At 50.9% G+C, this 8704-nt stretch overlaps 1 long non-coding RNA gene across 1 annotated transcript; it reads right to left on the bottom strand.

Annotated features, from left to right (window-relative positions):
• Window positions 1–929: 929 nt before the first annotated feature.
• On the bottom strand, window positions 930–8261 carry LOC104003631 (uncharacterized). The gene is made up of 5 exons (XR_001712316.4): window positions 5988–8261; window positions 5186–5284; window positions 1891–4032; window positions 1695–1780; window positions 930–1570 (listed from the first exon to the last, which is right to left on the bottom strand). It is a non-coding gene; the product is annotated as an uncharacterized LOC104003631 (long non-coding RNA).
• Window positions 8262–8704: the final 443 nt, after the last annotated feature.

Here is an 8704-nt window from a genome sequence, read left to right as displayed (position 1 = left end):
ATTATTTTGAGACAGGGTCTCACTTTGTCGCCCAGGCTGGAGTGTGGTAGTACAAACACAGCTCACTGCAGCCTCCACCTCCTGGGCTCAAGCAATCCTCCTGTCTCAGCCTCCCAAGTAGCTGGGACTACAGGCACATGACAACATGCCTAGCTAATTTTTGTATTTCGTATAGAGACGGAGTTTCACCATGTTGCCCAGGCTGGTTTCAAAATCCTGGGCTCAAGCGATCTGCCCACCTCAGTCTCCCAAAGTGCTAGGATTACAGGCGGGAACCACCGTGCCTGGACTGAATTCCATATTATTGTGTTGTTGCTGCTGCTGAGATATGCCAGCCCATCAGACTGCAGATCCCATTCTCTTTCCATTCTCTGTGGCAGTCTCCATGGATGCTGTCTGCCCTTCTCTCGCTCTCCTTCCGAAGTCCACTTGACGAAATGACTTCAAGACCCGCAGAACAGAGTAACAGCCTGTCCTTAGCCATGAGCACAGGGATGCTGGCTGGCCACATGGGCCGACACAGTGCTGTTACTCCAGTGGCCAACTGAGACCTTCCCCGAAAGGAACCAGACCCTCCAGGAAGCAAAGGCAGCCCTGTCCACCCGCCCTTATGGTACCAAAAAAAGCCCTTATATATAAAACCAAGAAAGCAATTTGGCTGTTGGCTGCATCCTAAATGCTGAAACCTGGCTTCTGACGGCCGAGGCTGTTCCCTGCCGGAGAGGCACATACAGACCCCCTGACCTCAGACAGCTGTGTCCCGTCTCCCCACACTAGCTGCCTGGTCACTTTGAACCCTGGGATGCCACCAAAAGGGGCCGAAGCAAATGGCGCTATAAACCAATGGCGTAATGACCCACCCTGGCCAGAGACCACTGCACCATGGGATGCGCCTCCTTGGAGGCCAGCTTCCCTCCTCCTTGTGGGGAGGTCTGCAGTCATCTGACAGTCAGTGTCTCCATGGAGCTTTCTCTGTGCTAGGCTGGAAGCTGGGGTTACACGTCAAACAAACCAGACAGATCCCTATTGTCAAAGGGTTTACAGTTTAGTGAGGCAAAGACAATGAGATGGCTGCACACGCTCAACCCAGGTTCTTACTGGTGACCCAAGGGAAAGAAATAGGGTGATAGGGTAGGACATAATGAGATGAGGGTAAGGCTTCCAGGAGGAGGTGACATTCAGGCTGAGCCCTGAATGACGAGACCATGCCAGGCAGGGGAACAGCAAAGGCAAAGGCCCTGGCGTGGGAAGCAGTGGCCAGGTGCAAGACGGCTGCTAGGGGCACCAAGCAAGAGAACAGGAGGAAATGAGGCTGGCCAGGGAGCAGGGCCGGTCAGCCAGCCTGAGTGCCCTGGGCCAGGGGTGTGGACTCAGTGGGGAGGCCTCCAAGGGCTGCAGCTGTCTCTGGAGGGCCGATACTTGGCCTGGTTCCCCTGGAGGCACGATGTTGAAAGGAGGCCTTGTCTGTCTCCCAGACTTGGCCCGAGCCAACGCTGATCTTCTTCTCAGTGGGAGAAAGGTGATCTTGTCCAGTGGTCACAGGTTTGGAATTTCAAATTGCTTTGTTGGGCTTTGGGTGAGGAGAAAGGGATAAGATTTACAATTCAGTCCAGAGTGGGCATTTTTTGTTTCTGTCTGTTTTCCTGACAACTTTTGCTGTCAGAAGGATAAGCAAAGAGTCAGGGGGACCTCACCGTCAGTTCTTGCACCAGAACACATGCTCCCTGAGGTCAGCGATTGTGTCTGCTTTGGTCATAACCAAATCATCAGGGACGGAACACTGAATGAATGAATGAATGAATGAGTAAATGAGGTAAATGAGTGAGTGAATGAATAGTAGAATTCTGGGGGGCGCTGTGGCCATACTGGTATTGTTTGAAGAAAACTTACATAGTATTTCCTAGATTGCTGAAGCAATCAACGTGCATTGATTCAACAACTTTTCCGAGACAGGGAGCCCCAAGTGCTCGTTTCCATTGTAACGTGTGTCCCCATTTCAGAAACCAAAGAGGGTGACTCCTGCAAAAAGGGATGGTGCTGGGCCAGGCGCGCTGGCTCACGCCTGTAATCCCAGCACTTTGGGAGGCCAAGGAGGGTGGATCACGAGGTCAGGAGATCGAGACAATCTTGGCTAACATGGTGAAACCCCGTCTCTACTAAAAATACAAAAAATTAGCCAGGCGCAGTGGCGGGCGCCTGTAGTCCCAGCTACTTGGGAGGCTGAGGCAGGAGAATGGCGTGAACCTGGGAGGCAGAGGTTGCAGTGAGCCATATTTGCGCCACTGCACTCCAGCCTGGGTGACAGAGCAAGACTCTGTCTCAAAAAAAAGGGATGGTACTGGGTTGCACAGTGTCACCCAAATTTCATATCTACCTGGGACCTCAGATGTGACCATATTTGGAAAAAGGGTCTTTTCAAATGTCATGAGTTTGGATGGGTCATACTGGATTTGAGTGCACCCTAAATCCAGTGACTGGTGTCCCTGTGAGAAGCCCAAGTGAAGACACAGAGAGTCACACACGGAGAGGAAGACCATGCACAGACAGAGGCAGAGATCTGCCTGCCGATCTCTGTGACGCGTCCACATGCCACACATCGCCAGAGGAGCCAGCAGCCACCAGGCCAGGAGAGAAATGCTGGAGATTCTCCCTGGAGCCCCTAGAGGGGCCAGCCCCACTGGCATCGTGATTCTGGACTTCTGGCCTCTTGGACTGCGACAGAATGAGCTGCTGTTGTTTTAAGTCCCCCCAAAGACAGAGACCAGGTATTTTTGGCTCACCTTTGCATTTCCCTCACCATTGCCCAAGTCAACGCGGTCTGAATGTGCCACTGAGGGCAGAGAGTGTTGAAATGGGCACCAAGCACCCTAGTCATCAGAAAGACCAATCTCCAAACCTTCTGCATGTGTTTCCTGGGCTGCTGTGACAAATTCCCAGAAACTGATGGCTTCAAGCAGCATTGATCCTCCCACAGTTCTAGGGGACGAAAGTTCAAAATCAGTTATTGCAGGACCAAAATTAAAGTGTCAGCAGGGCCAGGCTCCCTCCAGAGGCCCCATTGGGGTCCCACCTGCCTCTGCCAGCTCCTGATGGCTGCCTGTGTGCCCGTGTCCCTTGGCTCATGGCTGTATCACTCCAGTCTCTGCCTCCTCTGGGTCTCTGCCTCTAGTCTCTGCCTCCTCCCAGGTTTCTTTCTCCCCCTGCCTGGTCTCTGCTTCCAGTCTCTGCCTCCCCCCTACCCCGGTCTCTACCTCTCCCTCTCCATCCTGGTCTCTGTCTCTGCCTCCCTCTGCCTGCTCTCTGCCTCTACCCCGTCTCTGCTTCTGTCTTCCCATGGCCTTCTCCTCTGTGTGTGTTTAATCTCTCTGCACATGTTGAATCTCCCTCTGCCTCCCTCTCATTTTACAGATAAGGAAACTGAGGCTTGGAGGTCGTAGCTTATCTGTAAAATGGTGTGATAACACCAACCTCCAAGGGTTGCTGAGGAGTTGACATGGAGCCGCTCCAGCTCCAAAGCCCCCAGCACAGCGCCTCCCTGTAGTGAGTGCACCACAGGGGCTGGGGTTGTTATTGTTGTGTTTCTGAGATGCATTTTTTTCATATTTTAATCTTTCAGGCAGGAGGCTGCAACCTACAATCACTGTGTAAATTTAACATGGCCAAACATCTGTTCTGCTCCCTCCTCTCCTCCCAAAAGTTGTTTTTAAATAGAGCATGTGACGCTGTGAAGAGCAGATACTTTCCTGTTCCACGCTTTTGTTGGGAGAGGACATGAGTGAAAGATGCGTTGACTGGGAGGGGCTTGTCTAAGAGGAAGCCCCGGCTTTCTCTGCAGTGGGGTCTGTCCTCTTCTGGGTGCTCGTCAGTCACTCAGATGAAGTCACAGAACCCATGCTTGTCAGATTTGCAAGTGTCTCCAAGGGTAAAGGGCACCCAGGGGCTGAGGGTGAAGGCCACGGGCTGAGAAGCTCTTGCCAGTGGTCAGTGAGGAGCAGCAAATTCGGGTCTTGGCACTCAGCCTCCTTAGGTCAGCTGCAAAATCCAAGGGTGACGCTGATCAGAATGGCTACATTAATAAGAGCAGCAAACCGAGTGCTGGGGAGGATGTGGAACACCAGGAAGTCTCCGTCCACTGCGGGTGGCAATGAATGGGCGTCAGTACAACCATCTTGGAAGACTGATCAGGAATATCTACTATAGCTAAACACAAGCCCACCCTCTGCCAGCGTTCCCACTCCTGACAAAGGACCCCAGAGAAAGGAGAATAAGTGTGCAGGGAGCAAGCCAAGAGACAATGGTAAGAGTGTCCGCAGCGGCCCCACCTGCAAGAGCCAACAGCTGGGAACAACCCATGCCCATGACAAGAGAAGGGACAAATCACAGTGTCTGCACACAAAGGAAAGCTGCAGAGCCATGAAAAAGAACAAAGCAGCACGCCTTTGTGCTTAGGGTGAACCTAGCACGCCTAACCGTGAGTGAAGAAGTCAGACCCAAAAGAATACATACCGCAGGATTCTGTTTACAGAACATCAAGCCAGGGTGCCTTGATTCATGCCTATAATCCCAGCACTTTGGAAGGACATGGTGGGAGCTTGAACCCAGGAGTTCAAGACCAGCCTGGGCAACATAGCAAGACCTCGTCTCTACAAAAAATTAAAAAATTAGTTGGGCCTGGTGGCACGCACCTGTAGTCCCAGCTACTTGAGAGGCTGGGGTGGGAGGATCACTTGAGCCCAGGGGAGATGGAGGCTGAAGTAAGCCATGATCACACCACTGCACTCCAGCCTGGGTGACAAAGTGAGACCCTGTCTCTAAAAATACAAAAATAAAAATCAAACAATAGAAAGTCAAGCATGAACTAAAGAAATCTACCGTCAAAGAAGTCAGAATCATGGTTATCTCTTCTGCAGGGACGCAGGCGGGCAGTAACTAGAAACGAGGGGGGCAGTAACTAGAAATGAGGTGGGCAGTAACTGGAAACAAGGTGGGCGGTAACCGGAAACTTTCTGGAGTGACGGGAATGCTGTCGATCTTGATCCGGGAGGTGGTGATCCAGGTATATGCAACGTGAAAAGTCATCAAACAATCGACTTTGGATCTGTGTGCTTTGCTCTCAATATATGCGCCGTCAACAACAAAAAAGCGCTACTCTGCCCAAGCATTCAACCTACATCAACGCACTTACCCCTGACCATAACCGGATGAAGAGGGAGCTGTTATCCCCATTTCGCAGAGGAGAAATCCTGAAATCTCCACGGCTCCCTGGAGGGTGGCAGGCTGGGTCCTGTGGGCCAGATTCCCACCATGAGCTGCAGAGATAGAGGCCACACCTGCAGGTGGGCTTCCCTGGGTCCAGCCAGAACCTGTCCTTGCCCTGCTCAGCTCCGGAAAGACCCCATCTTGTGGTACTGGAGGATGCTGCCATACCCATGGACCCCCAGTGAGAACAGGGCCAGCTTCAAGGGATGTAACGTGCAGCCACATGGGGCTCTGCCCTCAGAAGGGGCTCTGAGTTCTGCTGTCACCAACCTGAAGTTCTTGCTAATTTTTGAACATGGAGCCTGGCATTTTTAGTTTGCAATGGGCTCCACAAATGATGTAGGAGAGCTTGAATAGAACACCGTGATGTTTAGCATGGCCCTTAGTTACTGAAGGGCCGTTCTATGGAGAGAGAAGCATGTTTATGCTGCTAGGAAAACAAATTATGGAAGTTATAAAGCAGGCAGACCTCAGCCTGATGTATGGAAGGACTTCCTGCCAGTGACAATGGTTCTAAATGAGCTGCCTCCAAAGAAAGAGTGTTACTCTGTGCCAAGCGTTCAGCCTGCATCAATGCACTTACCCTTCACCATAACCGGATGAAGAAGGAGCTATTATCCCCATTTCGCAGAGGAGAAAAACTGAGACTCTGCAGATTTTATTAGCTTGCCCTGCGTCACTCATCTGGTTAGCAGTGATGCTGGGACTTGAAACCAAGTCTGACTTACTCGGAGTTGGCATCCACCACCAGAGTCCTCAGAGATTCAAGCTGCATGCTGCACATCTGGGGCCAGCGGAGAGGCTTGCAGCCTCGGAGCCGCTGGGCTTCAGAGCTCAAGGTGGTGATTTCGGGATTTCAAACACAGACAGGAGGCAAAGCAAAGAAAGCCAGGGCAATCACTGTGTGCCAGCCACAGAGGCCCCCCCCCAACCCCGCGGGCTGCTGGCATGGGGAGACCAGGGAACAAAGCTGCTCAGGGCATTCAGGAGCTGGTGGGACACATGAGTAAAGCTGACATCTGTGACACTAGGGAGGGGTGGGGACCGAGGCAATTCATGTTTAAAAAGTGTTTAAATACCATGCAGGCAAAATCAAAACCCCTCCTGCAGGCTGCACTCAGGTCACCATTAGTGGTAGCTGGTTTAGACTGACAGCCCCATGAGGGCAGGGAGGGTGTGTCATGCCCAGCACTGCCCCGCACTGCCCCCCACCAGCCCAGCACAGGGCCTGGCAAGCAGGTAGCCTGTTTACAGGACACGTGGCCTCAGTGGCTGTGTGTCTCACTGCCCCTCTTCCTGCCCAATGCCACCCCATAGGGCTGGGCCATGCCATAGGGGGCAGGACCCCAGCTCACCTGGCTCTGCCTCACCCACCTGATTCCTATCCCCTCCTCTCCCACTTCCCACTAGCACAGGCCTAACTTAGAACGTTCTTGGAAAAAAAAGGCTGAGTACTAGACAAGTATTGGGATAGCGCAGGGGTTAAGAACAAGGGCCCCAGGAGTAGACAGACCTGGATTTGAATCAAGCCCCACCACCTCCTAGCCACGCGACCTTAGAAAACTTACCTCGCCTCTCTCTGCCTTGGTTTCCACATCAGCAAAATAGGAATAATAATGGTGACTAATTTGTTTTTTGTGTGAATATTGTTATGTAAGACTTGTAATTTTGTTAATGTTAAATTGCATGTAATACATGTGAAATGCCCAGAACACCACTTTACACGTAATAGGCATTTCATCAGTGCTATCTGCTCTTCTTTGCTGTTGTTGCTGTTGGAGACAGGGCCTCGTTCTGTTGCCCGGGCTGGAGTGCAGTGGCACAATCATAGCTCACTGCAGCCTCAAACTCCTGGGCTCAAGCCATCCTCCTGCCTCAGCCTCCTAATTAACTGGGACTACTGGCATGCACCAAGACACCTGGCTAATATATTTCTGTCTTTCTTTTTCTTTTCTTTTTTTCTTTTTTTAAGAGATGAGGTCCCACTACCATTGCCCAGGGGTCTCAAACTCCTGGGCTCAAGCAATAATCCTGCCTCAGACTCCCAAAGTGCTAAGATTACAGGTGTGAGCCACCGCGCACCTGGCCTGCTATTGTTCTGTATTGCATGAACAATTGCCATTTATCAAACACCTCCTATGTGTTAAGCTCTGTGCTGAGAACTAGTCTTTGCAATAATTATTCAAAAAGTACCTATTGAATATAAACTGGGGCAGATCTTCCTCAAGGCACATGGGTACCTCCCCGTGGAGCTCACACCCTTTTAGAGGAGATACAATAAAAGCCAGGACGGGGCAGAGCAGTGGGGAAGAAGAGGAGGTAATGTTGAACCACCTGCCCGTGGTTACAGAGGCAGCAGGCCTGGGACTCCCGACGCTTCCCTCCTGCCTTATACCTGATCTAAGAAGGCCCTGCTGGGCACACAGTAGATGCTCAGCAAATGTTCTGTTGAAGGGCTGGAGCCTCACAAAACCCTACTGATGCAAACAGGCTCAGCGAGGCTGACTGACTTGCCCAAGATCCTAAGAGGTGGTGGAGGAATCGCCTTTCACAAAAAAGAACAAGCGCTTCGGAGCCGCCGCTGCAGCCCCGGCGGACCCAAAGCCTTTAAACACCGAGGCCCCGCGCCCCGCCCCGCAGCCACCACGTGGATTTAAAACCCACGCAGCCGCCGGGCTCCGGCCCCTCTCCCACCATTGGCCGAGGCCACCAGCACTTGTATCCAATAGATCGTGCTTCTCCCGGAATCCAAACTTGGGATTGGCCGGTTCGCTGTGTCATTTCGGGCTGCCCATGACGTCAGCCTGTCTGGCACCCCCGCCTCTTCGGTGTCTTGGCCGCTGTTAAAGGAGCCGCAGGAGGTAGGACTTGAGAGGTGCTTCAGAGGCACTATTAACTAAAAAATTTAAAAAATTTTTCTAAATGAATGCTCATCGTAGAAAATAGAGCAAACAATATGAGAAATATATTGCATTTAATCCATTGCACAAAGCTGACCACTGTTAATATTTTGGCAAATATCATTTTAATCCTTTTTCTAATAATATTTTTGTAAAAAGTTGAGATCGGTTCTGCAGCCTATTTTTAAATTTAGTTTATATGGGACTTTATATCATCAGATAATTTTTGAAAACATGGTTTTGAACAGTTTTATGATCACTGCCTTTTATTTACGCATCTTCTATTTGTTTTTAATTTCATTGCACTTTTGCTTTTACGAATGAAGATAGGATCAACGTTCTTCTCCTTAAAACTCTGTTCACTTCTCTGATTATTTCCTTAAGATATGTGGTAGACTTACCGGTTTCAGATACACATACTTTAAGGGACTAGTCCACATTGCAAATTGTTTTGCGTTCATTCATTCAGCAAATATTTATTGGGCGTGACCACATGCCAGTCACTGCTAGGGGCTGTGGACACGGAGAATAAGACAGATGTAGCC

The sequence above is a fragment of the Pan troglodytes genome, chromosome 21 (genome assembly GCF_028858775.2).
Source record: "Pan troglodytes isolate AG18354 chromosome 21, NHGRI_mPanTro3-v2.0_pri, whole genome shotgun sequence".
Classification (NCBI taxonomy): Eukaryota; Metazoa; Chordata; class Mammalia; order Primates; family Hominidae; genus Pan; species Pan troglodytes.
The sequence above is the reverse complement of the archived record's forward strand: the minus strand, read 5'-3'. Positions and strand labels throughout refer to the sequence as shown.